We start from the raw sequence: 18,900 nt of genomic DNA on the forward strand, positions 1-18,900 counted from the left end.
AGGTAGAAAGGAACCAGCAAACAGCTGGAAATGCAGGAAATGCTACAATCAAGAAATAAATAGATGGTAGATATTTGGAAACCATCTGTCTACTGGGTAGAGCTTGGGGACTGTAAAAAGTTATGCCATTCTAAGGTAATCATGAAAGTAGATGAGATCACTGAGCGAGAAGAGGGCTAAGGACCGAATCTTTGGGAGCAACCACACTTAAGGGCTGGAAGGAGGCATCAGGAAATTCAGAAAGGGGGCAAAGAGGAGAAACAGAATGGAGTTGTCCTGGCAAAGAAGAAGAGGGCATCTATTTTCCTCAACAAGAAGAATTATCTTCAGATGGACAATAAAACAGTAAGGTTAAGAAGAAACAGCCATCTTTTACTTAAAAAAAAGAATTTTTTTTTTGAAAAAGGAAGAAAAAAAAAAGAGGGAACTGAAAAATCAAGATTAGTAAGAGAGCACCTAGCTCTCCTCAATGAGTTCAAGTCACTTAGCCTGTACAAAATGTATCCAACAGTGCTGAAAGAGATTGAAGATGTGGTTGCTGAATGGATTTTTTGTGAAATCATCTATTATAAAGGTGAGATCTGCTGTAAGATTTGGGGTTCAATTCAATTCAACAAATATTTATTAAGCACTAGTATGTGCCGGGCACTAGAGATACAAAGACAAAAATAAAAATAGTCTCTGTCCTCAAGGAACTTAAATTCTGCTGTGGAAACCTTGTCACACAACCACTAAGCATCTGAAACCAGATTTGAACTCAGAAAGAGGAGTCTTCCTGGCATTCTACCCACTAAGCCACCTAGCTACACAAAATTGTTTTGGTGCAGGAAGGGAAGTAGTAACTAAGGGGATCAGGAAATGTCTCATGTCAGAGGTAACACTCGACCTGAGCTTTGAATGGAGGTAAGGGTTCCAAAAGACAAAAATGAGGAGGGAGAGAAAGCCATGGGACAGTTGTCTGCACTTTGCAAAAGCAGAGAGGCAGGAAATAGGATGTTAACATATATACAAGATTTGGTAAGCAAATTTTGTTGGGAAAACAGTATGCATTATGTGGAGTAATGTAAAATAAGTTTAGAAATATTGGTTGGAGGAAGATGGTGAATGACTTTAAATGCCAAACAGGATATGGGCAAATGTCCTTATTTTCCAAAGGGGGAAGGTGAATTTCAGAATCTATGAGCTGGTGAGATTGACACTGTTCCCCCAACAAAATTCTAGATTGTGAAGAACTGATAGAGGAAAGTATCTATCCCTATGAGCTTTCACAGATTCATAATGTATAGGTCACATCAGACTAATGTCATTTCGCCTTTGATGGACTTATAAAACCAAAAGGTCATGGAAATTCTGTTGACATAGTATATATTCATTTCGTATCCTTGTGGACAAGATGAGATGGATGATGGTACTGTTTGGTGGTACCAGCAACAAGGCCCAGAATGTGAAGGGATTAATGTCAGCCCAAATATATGTATCAAGTCTCTGGGCTTACTCTCCTAACCCACATAAGTCCCAGCACCCCCCAGAGTATGGCTGACTGATTATATTTTCCCCTTAGTGTTCTAGGAGTACTCCTGAGAGACAGTGGAATTCTTCTAATGGTTGAAATTATAAAACAAAGGTATGATTAACAGAATAAGTTCCTGGAAATGAGGTAAATAGGATAAATGTTATTACGCTACCTGCCTTTACAGATGAAGGAAACCAAATAATAGAATAATATATGGCACTATGCTAAAAGATGAAGAAAATGCAAAAGAAATATTATCTATCTATGAAATATAATTGAGAAGATTGTTGAATATCACACTTTAACATTTAGGTTACAGTATAAGGTGATGTTTGAGGAAGTACCAGAATGAGAATATTGACAGGAGTTTAGAAAGGTGGGGAAGATCCCTGTATATTAGAGTGGCCTGGGAAGGATTCCTTGAGGAGGTTAAAACTTCATCGGAACCTCAAAGGATGGATAGGATTTGGAAAGGGAAAGAGTAAAACAACATAAGCAAAGGCAGGAAAAGGCAAGTATGGCTTGTGGGAGAAACATCAGAAGAGCTGAAGAAGAAGGAATGTTTGTGTTTAGGAGTACTGGAATGTAAAATTACTGACTTGGTGAGGCTCAAAAAGCTCATCAATGTCATAGTCTGGACCACGACCTGAGGCCCCTGACCCCTGTGCTCATTTTACTTCAAGCATCAAGCAAAGCAGGGGTAGAGTGTCTGATGCAGAGAAATAGATATCAATTGGTCTGACACTGGATGTTTTTTTCGTGTACAATTAGATCACTAATTTGGCTTGGGTTAAGCTGTACTTCCTTCAATGTGGAATAGTAGTAGTCTGAATTAAGGTGCAAAAGGGCCTTCTCCTTTCCTGATTAGCCTCTTCCAGCCTTCACTCACCACATGGCTGAGGAGGAATCCAGCCATTGGAGCCAGGCCACTTAAGAGCATAGATTTAGAACTGGAAGAGCCAATATGGTTCATTTGGTTTAATCCCAACAGAGGCCCAGAAATTTAAGCAATTTGCCCAATGCCACACAGGTAATAAGTGGTAGAGAAGGGTTTCAAACACAAATCCAAAAGTAGGCGCTCCTCCTCGGCTACCCTGACTTTTCCTGAGCCTCTTGATAATTCGAGCTTCCCAGACTGGGAGCTACCAGGCAATACCAAAGGTTTCTGGTGTTAAACATTATAAATGACAAGTTACCTTGGAAACAAAAGGAGTTGGGTACAGATAAGCCAAACAGGAGCTTTAATGTCTATTCAGTAACATTTAGCTTTGGATTTTTCTACTTAATAGAACTGTATCCGGACTGAAAGTAAAAGTTCCACAGGAAGGAGCACCTGATGCTACTGTCCTCTGTCTAGTGTTCCTGGCAACCTACTGGCTCTTTGAACATGCTCAAGGAACTGGCAGGGACCTGATAAATTCACCATAGCAGGGAGACCACAGGACCCTGAGCCAGAAGACCTGGGTTTGAGTCACAGTATTCTCTACCCCTTACTAGCCTTGGGTAAGTGATGATAACAACAAAGATTATATAAAGGAAAAGAAGAATGAGTTAGGTTTGTCCCTTAGAGGTAGCTGGGTGACACAGTGGCTATAGCTCTGGGCCTGGAGTCAAGAAGAATGGAGTTCAAATCCAGCCTCAGATACTTCCTACCTGTGTGACCATGGGCAAGTCACTTAATCTCTGTTTGCTTCAGTTTCCTCATCTATAAAATAGGGATAATAATAGAATCTACCCTCCAGAGTTATTGGGAGTATCAAATAAGATAATATTTGTAAAGTGCTTAACACATAATAGGTAATTAAAAATGCTCATGTCCTTCCTTCCTCCCTCTCTCCCTTCCTCCCTCCCTTCCTTCTTTCCTTCCTCCCTCCCTCTCTTCCTCTCTTCTTCCTTTCCTCCCTCCATTTCTTCTTCCTTCCTTCCTTCCTTCCTTCCTTCCTTCCTTCCTTCCTTCCTTCCTTCCTTCCTTCCTTCCTTCCTTCCTTCCTCTTTGGAGGATGCTCTACAGGAAAACATGGGCAAAAATCACACAGGATGAAAGGAATGGATGAAATGTGATGAAATCACAGAGCAATAAAGAACCAAAAGTTCGCCCAAGTGTTCCAAGGCCACCAAGTCTCTCCCTTCAGACCAGAAGGTTCTTGAAAAGGTGCCACGCCAGGCCAGGATAACAAGTGTAAATGTGGCTGGGTCCGATAGGTGGTGGCTAAGCATCTTTCTTGTTTGATTGTTCTTGCCTGAAAGCCCATTTCCTAGAAGGAGAAGGATACACCTGCTGTTAACCTAGCAGTTACAGCTGACTTGTGCCCCAATTGCCTTCTGGCGGGGCTGTGTTCTTGCTGTGCTGATACATAGCACAGAACAAGTACTCCCTGATTCCTGCAGAACAGAAAGTAAAAGCATAAAGTTAGCCATTTATTGATTCCCTACCTACCCCCAGGCCCGGAGTCCAGGAGCAATCATGCCAAAGGATATTTGAGCCACTGTTCAGCCCAGCCAGCCCTTGAAAGGACATGAAGCCCCTTTCCAAAGAAGGTAGAGTTAATGTTTCCAAAGATTCTTTGCTTTTTCCATTAGCACTTTCTCCTAACCTGACCATCCTTCAGTGAGGACACAGTTTTTCATGCAGAGCAGTCATCGAGATAACTGGTGTTCTCCGGTGGCAAGAGGAAAGTGAGCATGACTAATGAATCTGAAATAAAGTGCACTCCATACCCTAGAGCAGAGCTAGGCCTGGGCTGCACCTGTTGTTTCATCTTAGACAGCCAACTTTCTGCTGGCTACCCATTGTTTATGAAGCATTCCTGCCCACCTTCTCAGGCCTAGTTGAGTAAAATGTATAAGAATTCAAGTCATTCCCCAATTGAAGATGTACAAACGGGCAGTTTTCAGACAAAGAAATCAAAGCTATCTGTAGTCATATGAAAAAATGTTCTAAACCACTATTGATTAGAGAATTAAAACAACTCTGAGGTAACACCTGACACCTATCCGATTGGCTAATGGAACAGAAAAGGAAAATGACAAATGTTGGAGGGAATGTGGGAAAATCGGGACATTAATGAACTGTTGGTGGAGCTGTGAACTGATCCAGCCATGGAGAACAATTTGAAACTATGCTCAAAGGGCTATAAAATTGTGCATACTCTTTGACCCGACACTACTAGATCTGTATCTTCAAGAGATCAAAAGAAAAGGAAAAGGACCTATTTGTACAAAAATATTTATAGCAGCTCTTTTTCTGGTGGCAATGAATTGGAATTTCGGGGGATGCCTATTAATTGGGGAATGGCTGAATAAGTTATTATATATGATTCTAATGGAATACTATTGTACTATAAGAAATGATGAGCAGGATGATTTCAGAAAAACCTAGAAAGATTTACATGAACTGATGCAGAGTGAAGGGAGCAGAACCAAGAGAACATACTTGATTTCTCTGCAGTATGTGACACTATTGACTATTCTCTCTACTTTGGGTTTTCATAACACTGCCCTGTCTTGATTCTCCTCCTACCTGTTTGATTCATGTCCCAGTTTCCTTTACTGGATCATCATCCACGTCACTCACCTTAACTGTGGGAGTACCTCAAAGTTCTATCCTGGGCAGCTTTTCCCTCTCTCTCTCTCCCTCCCTCCCTCCCTCCTTCCCTCTCCCTCCCTCACTCTCTCCCTCTCTCTCCCTCTCTCTCTTTCTCTCTCTCTGTCTGTCTCTCTCTCTCTCTTCATCTCTCTCTCTCTCTCTCTCTCTCTCTCTCTCCATCTCTCTCTCTCTGTCTCTCTCTGTCTGTCTGTCTCTCTCTCTCTCTCTCTCTCTCTCTCCCTCCCTCCCTCCCTGCCTCTCTCCTCTCTGTCTGTCTGTCTGTCTCTCTCTCTCTCTCTCTCTCTTCTCTCTCTCTCTCTCTCTCTTCTCCTTTTTCGCTTGATGATCTCTCCTAGGGGATTAATTATCGTCTCTATGCACATGACTCCTAGATCTACATATCCTACCCTGATCTGTCTCCTGAATTTCAAGCCCACATTGTCAACTACTTGTTATACATTTCCAGCTAGATGTCCCATAGGAATCTCAAAGCGAACATAGCAGCTTTCCCCCTCAAGCTAACCCTTTTCCAAACTTCCCTTTTTCCTTTAAGGGCACCATTATCCTTCTAGTCATAGCATTAAAAGGCCATTGAGAGAAAATTAACTGAATTGGCCAACGTTGTTGAGTCACTTCAGTTGTGTCCTTCTCTCCATGACCCTACTTTGGGTTTTCTTGGCAGAGATACTGGAGTGGTTTGCTATCTCCTTCTCCAGCTCATTTTATAGATGAAGAAACTAAGGCAAAAAGGGTTAAGTGACTTGCCCAGGATCACACAGCTAGTGTCTTGAGGCCTGATTTGAGCTCAGGAAGATGAGTCTTCTTGACTCCAGTCCTGACCTTCTATCCACTTTGCTACCTCCCAGAGAACTGAGCCATATTTCCTTACACTATGTAAATGATTTGTACATCTATTTGGCTAGCCCCAGCCTCTCTCCTGACCTCCAGTCTTGCATCTCCAACTGCCTATTAGACATTTCAAACTGAAGAGACATCTTAAAACTCAACATGATGCAAACTGTGCTTATAATCTTTCCCTCTTCCCCCCAAAATCTTCTTCTCTTCCTAACTTCCCTATTACTGTCAAGGGTACCACCATCCTCCTAGTCTTCCTAGCCTAGTACTCCAGGCTTATAACCTAGGTGTCATCCCCAGTTCCTAACTCACAATCTGTTGACAGGGTTGATTTTTCCTTTGTGATATTTCTCAAATGTTCCCTTCTCTCTCCTCTGATACTACCATGGCCCTGATGCTGGTCCTGATCTCCTCAGTCCCAGATTATTGTGATAACTTGGTAGTTGGTTTGCCTACCATAACTCTCCCTACTCTTCCTTTACTCAGCCATCAGAATTATTTCCCCAAAGTTCAAGTCCAACCATGCTACACCCCCCCCACTCCAGTAGCTCCCTATTACCTCCAAAATCAAATCTAATACCCTTTATTTGGCATTCATAACCCTTCATGACCTAGCACCGGCTCCCTCTTTCCAGTCTTCTTATACCTTATATTCTCCCCTCCTCTTCTATCCCTACACATGCTCTTAGATCCAGTTTCTTTGGCTTCCTTGCTGTTCCTCGAACAGAACATTCCATCTCAAGTCTCCAGTCATTTTCACTGGCTGTCCCCCATGTCTGGAATTCTTTCCTACCTCGTCCCTACCTCTCAGCTTCTTTGGTTTCCTTCAAGTCCCAGCTAAACGCCTTAATTCTCATGCCTTCCCTCTGTTGATTATTTTCTATTTGTCCTGTATATAATCTGATTGTAAGTAATAGCTAGGTGGTGAAGTAAATAGAGTGCCAGAGTTAGGAAGACCTGAGACACTTATAGCTGCATGACCCTGAACAAGTCACTTCACCTTGTTTGCCTAATTCCTCATCTGTAGAATGAGCAGGAGAAGGAAATAGCAAACCACTCCAGTATCTTTGTCAAGAAAACCCCATGTGGAATCATGAAGAGCTGGGCATGACTGAACAGTATTAGCTGCTTTTTTTGGTTGTACCTCCCATTAGATTGTGAGCTCCCTGAGGGCAGGGACTGTTCTTTGCCTTTCTTTGTATCCCCAGCACTCAACATGGTGCCTAGCACATAATTGGTTGGTTGTTGTCTTTCATTCTCAAAGAGAACCAGAATGACATCACTATGTTGGGGTCAGGATATAGTGTGTCTTCCTGTGGCTGATCAGACCAAAACAAGCTTGGAAGGCTCTACCACAGGTCAGGCATAAATAGTCCACATGAACACTTGGAGTGGAGATGACTCTAAATTTGCATATCGCAAATTTCTTTTAAGCTATCGCAATTCTGTCTCTCTCATAGAGCATAGACCCTTCTTTGCGGCAGACATGACTTGTTGGGTGATTCTTTGCTAGTATCTCCCATGTCTCAAATCGATTTCCAAAGTTCTTCAGAGGGACCTTAAGAATGTCCTTGTATCGCTTCTTCTGACCTCCATACGAGTGCTTGCCTTGAGTGAGTTCTATGTAAATGTTTATTGACTGGTTGAATTCCATGCCTCAACTCTCTCCCTACTTCAGTCCATCCTCCACCCAGATGTCAAAATGCTCTTCCTAAAGCACAAATCTGACTGTGCACTATTCACTAAACTCCCTGTGATCTCCCTCTCTTTGGCTTTTCAAACTTTTCATAAACTAGCCCCTTCCTACCTTTCCAATCCTCTTACACTTCACTCCCCTCCATATATTCTTTTTTTTTCTAATTGAGAAATTTATTTAAACAGATCAAATAAAGCAGGTGCCTCCTTGTCTCTGCAGTTAGAAGAACGTGTCGGGCCTCTTGGTAGTAAAGCGTGGTTTGTGCTGGCGACGCAGGACTCTGTGGGGCAGAGGGAACTTGATTTTGGAGTCACGAAATTGCTTGACTGCAGGCCGGTGGCACTTGCTGGCAGGAATTTCTTCCACTTTCATGATCTGGATGGAGTGGGCCCAGGCACGGTGCCGGGCTCCCATATCTCGGTAGCACTGAGTGACGGCACCAGCAGTGGTCAGGTCCCTGTACTCCCTGTACATGTTGTGGGTTCCATTCCTGGAATCATAGCGCAGCCAGATACCAAAGTTTTTCACCGTAAGAGGGGACTTTTCAAAGACCTGTCCACAGTATACAATTTCTCCAGAAGATTTCTTCATCTTTTTCAGCTGGGAAACGAAGTACCAGAATCGGGACTTTGCTACAACATGATTAGGAGCAAAAATCCGCATCCGATAAACAGGTGGCACTGGACTCTTAGGAGTAGGCAGGCAGCGTCCAACTACCTTATATTCTCTCAGTGTGCCTGAGGCCTTCATGGTGCTGCCGCCTCACTCCCCACCAACCCGCAAAAGCCATGTATTCTTTGATCTAGTGACACTGACCTCCTGGGTGTTCTTCTAATGAGACATTCCATCTCCTGACTTTGGGAATTTTCACTGGATGTCTCCCAAGCCTGGAACTCTTTTCCTTCCTTATCTTTGCCTTCTAAGTTCCCTGTTTTCTTTCAAGTCTCTATGAAGGTCCCACCTTTTTTTTCAAAAAGCCTTTCCCATAGTTTGTACATAGTTATTGGGATGTTGTCTCCACCATTTGCCTAAGCTTCTTGACACCAGGGTGTGAGTATTTTCCTTTCTTTGTGTCCCTACAGTGTTTGGAATATAATAGGCACTTAATAAATGCTTGTTGATTTGGGACAGAAAGATGGGGAACTATATGAGTGGAGTAAAACATACACTGCCAAACACAGTTCTTTGTTGTTTGGGTTTTGCTTAACTTTTTTCTTGGTTACAAGAGAGAATTCGATAAGAAGGTATGTATATTGAGAAATTATAGTGCTAAAAAATGAATAAAACTTTAAAAAAAATAACAAGGAAAAGGAAAAAATATTTTGACAAATGCATTCACAAACATCAATTCCCTTTAGCCCATCTCCCCTCACTCAGAAAGGGAAGGAAATCCCTAATTTTGTCTCTTCTTTGCAAAGCATGTTCTGGGGGATCTGTGATGTCATAATACATGGAGGAGGCTAAGACTGACCCTGCTCACTCAGGCCTGACCTCACATTTCCTGTCTGTCATATATTCAGGCTCAAATCTAGTGGGTAGTTTGGTCAGGTCCTGTTGAGAGCAGCAAGATCCTATTCCTTTCACCAAGCGATGGGATGTAGTGTGAAGGAGAACCCTGGCCTTAGAGCCAGAAGCCAGAGTTCCAATCTTAGCTGTGCCATCTAACAGCTGTCTGACCCTAAGTGTAACTTAACCTCTTCAGACCATCTTAGGCTACTACATGGTGCTTGACTTGGAGTCAAGGAGACCAGAGTTAAAATCCTGCCTCAGACACTTAATAACATTTAGCCCTGGGCAAGTCACTTAACCTCTCTGAGGCTGTTTCATTGGTAAAATGGGAATAATAATAGCACCTACTTACAGAATTGTTTGTGAGCATTAAATAATATGGTTTATGAAGAATTTTTTAAACCTTAAAATGCTATATAAAAGCTAGCCATTATTATTATTATTGTGATTATTATCACTATTACTGGAATGAAAGTAGCAGACTGAATGATCTCTAGCTCTAAAAATCTGTAAGTTTATAAGATCATCCTGGCCCATATTGATTGAAAGCCTCCTCCTAGCTATGGCCCTCTCCCAGAAGTTAGATCTCTCAATAAGAGACCCAACCATCCTGGGGGATGAGGCTGAGGAGTCAATGTGCTGTGTCAGCTTCAGGCTTATCTATTGAAAAAATAACCCAGTGGCTAACCATTCTTCCCAGACTAGGCCATTGTCCTCCTCTCTTCAGAATAAGGATGTGGTTAATTGTGCTGAGTGAAGGCTGCCAATGGAGGGTGATGGGCCAGATTACTATGTGTGTGAAACTAAAGAAAAGTGAGTGGGATTTAAACTGGCTTCAAATTTTATGTAATTAAGTCTGAGAAGCCACCATGGTCACATCAGAAGCCCTCATTTTAAGCCATAACACAGGGTTAGAATGTAATTGGTCTGGCTTGCATAGAGAATTAAGGTATTGTATACTTGTTCCAAGGCAAAACTCCAGAGCTTTTCCAAACAAATCACTTAGTGAGTTAGCCTTTTTCTCCCTTTACAAAAAGTGCCAGGAATGACAGTGACCCGTATGATGCCAGCCTTTTGGACCAAATGCCTTCAACCCAAGCAGGGAATGGCTGATCAGTAAATATCCAGACCTCAATTCCAAAGGACTCATCACCCGCCCTGTGTTTAGACTCACCTGACCTACTCAAGATTGGTGGCTCCTGAAGCTTTTGTCTATTCCAGATAAAAGTACACATTCCCTAACATCTACAGGCCATCTACTTGTTGGGCTATATCTGAAAAGAGATGTCATGGAGGGAGAAGTTTCATCCAGTTGAAGGAGTTCTTTGTGTACAAGGCCTTGTGCTTCCTGAAATCTTAGACCAAATTTGTGCACCATTTGACTCAGAGGTCCGCCTGACCGGAATGGAAAGGGTCAGGGCTGCAGCAGCAGAGCAGCGAATGGAAGCTCGAAGGCAAAAAAGCAATTCTCTGGCTTCTGCATTTAGGTGAACTCTGTCCATCTGTGGACATATAACTGGTTCCTCTTCCCTCTGAGTCACAGGCAGGCTGTTAAATGTCACACTAACTTTTGGAGGTCATCTTTTCTAGCTACATAAGCTCTTGGATTCGGACTGAAAGCAAACCTTATGGAGCTCCATAGGTCTGATGTGGGGATGGAGACCTTGCTGAAGTCTCTAGAGCCTACAGCTCAGACTCCTTTCTTCTCTTCATCCCCTAACGGTTCCCTCTGTATTGGAGCTGAACATACCAGGTGTGTCCTTCTCACCCCTGGACTCTTATACCTCAGATTTCTTATATGGGAAAAGAACTGGAACCTAGGTGGCCTTAGAAAATTGTACAAGCCCCACCTTCTATTTCTCCATTCTCCTCTGAGTTTGGGGACCAGATAAAGAGTGGCTGATGGGGCCTCCTTAATTACACACTTGGTCTAGATCAGGGGGGAGGACAGCCAGAAAGGAAGATGTTAAAAGAAATACAATCATTTTTTTATTCCCAGCACTTAGAACAGTGTTGGCACATAGTAAGTACTTAATAAATGCTTTATGATTGATTGATTGATTACAGTTGATTACAGTTGCAGAGTTTTTCCCCAAAGCCTTTTTCTAAGGAATTCAAAACACTTTGAATAATCATTTCTTCTCTTCTTCACAACATTCTACAGATGCATGGCTTGTATGTACCTAATTATTCACAAGCCTCTTTCATTAAATGGCAATTGCTTGAGGGCAGGAATGCTTTTTGGCTTCCTTATCTTAGATGAATCACAAGCCTCCCCAAAACTTGCACATAAACCACCCATCTCTCGCTTTGCCAGTCATTTTTCACCTATTCTGGGAGAGAAGGGTGGGGTGAGAAAAACCCATGCCCAGGAAAACAAATGTAAATGATAGTACATACTTTGTGGGTCTTGTTGGGGTGATCTGAGCAGGCATGGTTCTGTTCTGGCTCTGACTCACTGTGTGAGTTACTCACGAATCCCTTCCCTTGTAGCATCAAGGCTCTCATTAGCCACAGGAGCCTGTGACCAGTCAGTCTTAACGTGCCGTTCTTTGAGATCACAAGAATCCAAAGCAACCTATTTCAACATTTCCACAAAGTGACTGGCAAGCAGAAAACAGAAGTGATAGGTGTTCCATATGGAAAATTTGGACAATTATCAGAAAAAGAGGAGTGGAGATTTCTGTGCAAACAGGAAAATGGGGGTGATTAGGGAGGGAGACAAAGAGAAGGAATACTCTATCACATTCATGTGGTGCTTTACAGTTGCAAAGAACTAACCTATACATTGTCTCATTTGATAATGGGTGACACATTTGTAGCACTTTCAGGTTGTATGGTTCAGTGGAAAGAACACAGTATTTTGGGTGAGAGGTCCTTAATTCAAATCTTAGGTCTGTCATTTGTGACCTACGTTACCTCAGTAATGTCCCTTCACCTTACTGGGCCTCAGTTTCCTCATGTGTATGTAAACCAGGCGTTGAACAAGGTAAACACAAAACTGCTCCTAATGATTCCTGATCCTGGCCAACTACACATGCTAGCTCAGTGCTTCGATGAGCATTTGCCATGTTCCTTTCTGTGGACAACTTTGCCGATCTGATGGGTGTGAGGCAGCACCTCATAGTTATTTTATTTGTCCCTTCTCTAATTATTAGTGATTTAGAGCATTTTTATATGGCAAGTGATAGCTATTGGATGTCTTCCTTTGAAAACTATCTATTCACATCCATGACTATTTATCACCTGGGCAAAGCCAGTCTTGAACTCTGCTCTCACTATAACACACCAACCTCCAGAGGGAATTGTGGTTTCCAAGGTATAGGCACCCCTGGCCTATGCCTGAAAGCAACTGGTAGAAAGGTACTGGATCAGAAAGGAAACTTCCGTTTGCCCTGTTCCCAAGAGAAAACTAAAAAGGATTAATTGGTATGGGGAAAACTGGTATGGCGATTGTATTTTAGTCAGAGAAAGAATCAGAGGCTGTCATGACCTTGGATTCTTATTCTTCTAAGAGTTCTGGTTCTAGGTACCACCCTAAAAACGCCATTGACATGGGAGTGGGAAACTGGAGGCCTCACAGAGATTTTCTGGCTGCCAAAGGGTAGGGCAGAGGGACCCCCTTCTTGAGTCTGTCCATATAGCCAATGGGGAAGAAGAAAAAGAAGGGAATAAATACTTTTTAAACACTAAACACATTATGTGACAGACACTGTGCTAAGCATTTTACAAATATTATCTCATTTGATCTTCAAAATAATTCTATAAGGAAGGTATTATGATCCCCATTTTACAGTTGAAGAAACTGAGTCAGAGATTAAGTGACTTGCCCAGGGTCACACAGGAGAGTAAGTACCTGAGTCCAGATTTGAACTCAAGTCTTTCTGATCCCAGGCCTAGTGCTCTAGCCACAGTACCATCTAGTCACTCTGAGGAGGTCAGAGTAGAAGATGGGCCAGTGCCCAAGTCCAGTGATTCAGCTTTCATCTTGTGTTTCTAGTTCTTCATAAACTTAGGTTGTTTTTGGCTCTCTGGTTTCTGGTTCTTTAGAGAAGAGGGGATGGGCACATGGGCAGGGTACCCTTGGGTGCACCAGTAGGTTCTGGGGCATGCCTCACCTCTTCCCTTTCCCTTAAAGAGCTGCCAGAGAAAGCCCATAATGACTGAGAAGGGGAACAAGGAAGGAAACAGGATTTTCATAGATAAAGCCCCAGTCCTCTTTGCCGGCTGCCCTGTGACCTAGTTTTCCTGGGCCTAACAAGGAAAAGACTTCTGTCTCTGAGATCATACCCAGTGAAAGCCCTAAGGACAAGCCAAAAAATGGAGTTGACTGAGTGAAGAACATACTTGCCTTCAGCTATTCCTTTATCCCAGTCTCCATCTTCTTATTTCCTAGAATTTACATAGCTTTTTAAAAGTTTGATTCTCACAACAACGGCATGGGGTAGGTGCTGTCATTGTTCCCATTTTACAGATGAGGAAACTGAAGCACAGCGTAGTTAACTTGTCCAAGGTCACATAGCTAGTAAGTGTTTGAGGCAGGATTCACACTCAAGGTTTCCTGATTCTAACTCTCCTGCTATCTTTGCCCCAAATGTCCTCCCATTCCTTATCACAGCCTCAGATTGCTGCTCCAGGTGCCTCTAATTCCTCATTCCCCCCATTCTCCTAGAATCATAGCCTGAGTTTAAAGGGACCTTAGAAGGCAGAAACTGAGGCCCACAGAGGTCAAGTGACGTGCCTAAGATCACTCAGGAAGTCAGTGGCAGAACTGGGATTTGAACCCAGGGCCTTTGACTCCAAATCTAATACTCTTTCCCTTGTACCACACTTAACTCATCAGGAAGACCTCTAGTCTTGGCTTTAGCTGTGACCAAAGTGGTCCTGTTAAAATTCATGATATTTGGGTGCAAGTTGAAATCAGTTCCAGAAGAGGGCCAAGAGGATCCTTTTCCCCAGCCCCAGTTTGGTTATCTAACCAGGGGAAAACATGAACTGTAATCTGGGGGAGAATTAATTTTTGTCTCAACAGAACAGTGTGGTGGTAAGATCACTGGAGTCAGAGTGAGGAGAGACCAAGGTTCAAATCCCACTTTCCATACTGACTAATTATGGACAATTCACTTAACTTCTCAGCCTCAGTTTCCTCATCTGTAAATTGGGGAATTGAGGTCTTCTATCTATAAACTGAAGTAATTATGTACTTTGCAAATCTTATGGAGCTATATGTATATATGTATACATATACATATGACATACATACATATATTTTATATATATGTGTGTTAGAAATCATCTCGTTCTCATCTTGTTAGATGGAGTTCAAATATAATTAGTCCTGGGACAAGTCCCTATTCTACCATTATTATCATTATCATTGTTACTGTTGTTGTTAATTATTAGAAAAGCAATGTGTCATAATGCAGGGAGAGTTGATCTTGGAACCAGGAAGACCTGGGTTCAAGTCATACCTCTGATGAATACTTGATTATGACTGGGGCAAGTAATTTAATTTCTCAGGGTCCGAGGCAACTGTAAGACTACATCTAGCTCCTGATTTGTGTGATTAATGAATCCTGTGAGAAGTAGTTGCATGTTCACACCGTTCGAAGTTGTAATTACATAAAATATGGTCATTGGTTCCAGTCCAATGGAAATATGCAGTTCAATTTGAATAATTCAACACTTCATAAGATTCATTATTCGTACTAATCAGGATGTAGCTGTACAAATTGCAGAGAAGTTCCCAATTACAATGAAATCACACATCCAGTCCCTATGTTGTTATTATTATTATTGTCATCATCATCATCATTATTATTGAGATGCAGTGTGGTGTGGTGGTTAGAGAGCTGGCCTCTCTAAGGAAGCAGGGAAGACCTGAGTTAAAGTCTTGTCTTTCACACACATTAGCTATGTGACTCTGGCTAAATCAACTAACTTTTCAGTGTTCTAGGAAACTAAGTTATGGAGAAGGTACTAATCTGCATTGATAGAGGGTTCCTCACCAAGAAATTCCTTATACCAATGAAAGGAGCAGCTAAGTGGCACAGTAGATGGAGTGCTAGGCCTGGAGTCAGGAAGACTCATCTTCTTGAATTCAAATCTGGCCTCAGGCACTTACTAGCCATGTGAGTCTAGGGTAAGTCTCTTAACCCTGTTTGCCTCAGTTTCCTCATCTGTAAAACAAGCTGGAAAGGAAATGGTAGACCACTCCAGTACCTCTACCAAGAAAACTCCTAAATGGGATCACAAAGAGTTGCACACAACTGAAAAGGACTGAACAATAACAGCATACCAATGAAAAATCCTAGGACAGGTCTGTTAGTCGACAAGAATTTATATTAAGTGCATTGTGCTAAATGGTGAGGTCACAAAGAATGGAAAATGTAGTCTCTACCCTCAAGGAGCTCACAGTCTAATGGGGGGGACAACATGAAAACAACTGTATACAAACAAGATATATACAAGATAGTTGGGAATAACCAACAAAGGAAGGCATTAGCATTGAGGGCAACCAGGAAAGGCTTCTCGTAGAATGTGAGACTTGAAGGTAGCCAGAGAAGAAAGTATGCAGAAAAGAGAAGGGAGAGAATCCCAGTGAAAATGCCCAGAGTCTGGAGATGAAGTGCCTTGTGTGAAGAACAGCCAGAAGGCCAGTGTCAAAGCATGTAGGTGTGAGGGAGGTATGAGAATACTGCAAAGTTATTGTTAATGCTGTTTATTTTATTACCCTCATAAGGTCATGGGACAACATAAATACAACTCTCAGTTTTCTTCACAGGAAAATGTGGGGCTTCAAGGGGAGAAGCAGAATTCTTTTGATTTTACCCAGAATGGTCTAGCTGAGGGATCTGAGTTGATCGCTGGCATACCTAGAAACTTGGGGAAAAGGCCGCAGCTGTAAGCTCCCCCTGGAAGCCAACCTCAAGTTGGTGACTGCCGTATTAATCACCCCAGCCAGCATGTCAATTTCCACCCCAAATTTTGCTTAGTCACTTTTCCTCTCCTTGCTCTCTCTCTCTCTGCCTCGTGTGACTCAGACTACCCACAGATGACCCATCTTCTCCAGAAGAAACAGGTCTATTTCTCAGTACCGTAACTAAGACTTTGCTCCACAGCAATGACATTTAGAGAGTCTTGATGATGCCTAGATTTAGAAGTAGAAGGAGCCTCAGAGGTCATCCAAACCAACCTCCTCATTTTACTAATGAGGAAGCTGAGGCCTGGAAAGGAGAAGTTACTTAACCAAAGCTGTACAGGTAGTGACAGAGGCAGGGTTTGAACCCAGGACCTCTGACTCCTCTTTCTACTGCACCAGTTGCCTCTACTTTGGTTCACTTCAGAGGGTGGGAAGGTATTAAACTTAGCATCTTGTTGATAAGAATTAGTTTAAATAGGAAGCTACCCAATGACCCATCTCTCTCTCTCTCTCTCTCTCTCTCTCTCTCTCTCTCTCTCTCTCTCTCTCTCTCTCTCTCTCTCTCTCGTAGGATTCCAGGATTGGAGTATCATAAATTTAGAGCTGGAAGGGAATTTAGAGACCATCTAGTCCATCCTCCTCCTCATTTTACGCCTGAGGAAACCGAGGCTTACAAATGCCAAGTGTCTCGTCCAAAGCCATACATGTAAAGATTTTAACCCTGGCCCTCTGACTTTGAAGCTGGTTCTCTTTGTATCCTAGCAGCTGCCTCTCCTTTTATTATTACAGCAGTTAGAATAATACGTTAAAGAATGATTATTTAATAGGGGCAGCTAGGTGGTGCAGTGGATAGAGCACCGGCCCTGGAGTCAGGAAGAACTGAGTTTCAATGTGGCCTCAGACCAAACACTTGACACTTACTAGCTATGTGACCCTGGGCAAGTCACTTAACTCCAATTGCCTAAAAATTTTTTTAAAAAAAATTTTTTAAAAGAATAATTATTCAAAACAGGAAGCAACCAGGTGACCCATCTCCCTTCTCTGGCACATAAATCCTGGATGGACTCCTCCTCAATGAAGCTCTATTTTATACCCTTACACCTCAGCAGCAACTTGGTGTTGACCAAAGATCCTAGGGTTTCTCTCTGTGTCTTATCACAGGGCATGGTCCCAGGGTCTCTATCTCCCCACAAGGGGGCCAAGGTCTCTTCCCACATGGAGCCTTATGGTCTAAGGTCCCAAGATCTCTATCCCTTCCCCCAACTCAATTTTCATTATGTTAAAAATTGTATTTGAAGGTCTGTTGTGCCTTGCCTGTTCCCAGTATTTGTGCTGCTTGACCCAAGCAGCCAGAATCACTAATTCCCATGCTGCCATTTCTTGAAAGAGAGGTGGCTTCATGCATCAGTACCCCTATAGTTCAATCTGACCTTGATTGTGTCAGATAACTGAGGAAAGGACAGACAGGGATGTGTGAGAGCATATTTGGGCCTGTCACTGAATACGCAATGCATCATTGCTTCCCCCTTGTTTTTTTTTTAAGTGGAGGAAAGGGGAAGAAAGAGAGGGAAGAGAGATAAATGGTGTTAAACCAAACAACAAAAACAAAAAGTAACTCTCATCTCCACATCCTGAACCACTAGTTTCCCCCACCCCCATGCCCCCAGGGAAGCTTTCCCCTGGACCAAAGCAAAAGTGAATCTGACTCTGTCTAGTTCAACAGCTTCCTTACTGTCAAAGCAGAACACTTGGAAAATTCCCTGTTCACCTAGGAATTTCCCACATCACTTTGCTCCTAAATTCAGGAAATTGAACTTAGCCCCTCTGCCAACTCTTATGAAGGAACAAAGCAGGATTGAAGGCTTTGGAGGGAGAATGACATAAGAGGCCATAGGAGACTCCTGCCAGTGAGTATTGGAGTAGCTAAAACTGAACATGTTTCCTGAAGATCCCAACTCTGAGCCCATTGTTTACATGCTTCAATTGGAAGAGAGAGTATCAGCCTCTTCGGAACTGTAGCCCTCTTATGGACTGACTCCAGCTCTCAGTCTTTCTCTATACAAGGTGCCAATTTTGAGATAATAGATTTCTTTTCTTATAAGAAAGGTGCAAGGTAAATGTCTGAAAATAGATATTAGCTATGTTTACATAATGTAGGAAGGGAGATTGAAACGTAATTATAACTTGTGGTAATGACTTTAATTATAGCATAAGTTCAGGCAATGGAGCCCGCCCATGGTGGTTCCCAGAGCCAGGGTCACGATGTGGGGAGAGATAGATGGGGGAATTTACTAAAATGGGAAATTTGCTCAGTTGAACCCCAGGGGCTTTCTAAACCCAACTGTGGACTCTTTCTTCTTACATATAGGTTACCATCCTGCCTGAGATTATAATGTCAGCAATTTAAAGACAGTATTTATTATCTACCATGAAATAATAGTTAGCATTTATATAGTGCTTTCAAGTTTGCAAAGTCCTTTAGCCAAGTCAAGTCAGGTTAACAAAGCAGGCATTATGCACTTACTGTGTGTCAGGCAAGCACTGTGCCAAGCTCTGGGGATACAGAAAAAGGCAAAGACAAGGTTCCTGCCCTCAATGACCTCATATTTGAACTGGTAAGATGACATACAAACAACTCTGTACATACAAGATGAATTGACCAGGTAAATTGGAGATAATCTCAGTAGAAAGGCACTAGCAATAAGGTAGAACAGGAAAGGCTTCTTACAAAAGGATTTTTAGCTGAGACTTGAAGGAAGCCAGGGAAATTGGGAAATGGAGGTGTGATTCTCACAACCACCCGGGGAGGTAGGTGCTAT

The 18,900-nt window shown here is 42.5% G+C and overlaps 1 pseudogene; it reads right to left on the reverse strand.

The window, feature by feature from the left end:
- Positions 1 to 7,841: 7,841 nt before the first annotated feature.
- Positions 7,842 to 8,444, reverse strand: LOC110198322 (large ribosomal subunit protein eL20 pseudogene; annotated as a pseudogene).
- Positions 8,445 to 18,900: the final 10,456 nt, after the last annotated feature.

Source organism: Phascolarctos cinereus, unplaced genomic scaffold (genome assembly GCF_003287225.1).
Source record: "Phascolarctos cinereus isolate Bilbo 61053 unplaced genomic scaffold, phaCin_HiC Scaffold_4;HRSCAF=312, whole genome shotgun sequence".
NCBI classification, from domain to species: Eukaryota; Metazoa; Chordata; class Mammalia; order Diprotodontia; family Phascolarctidae; genus Phascolarctos; species Phascolarctos cinereus.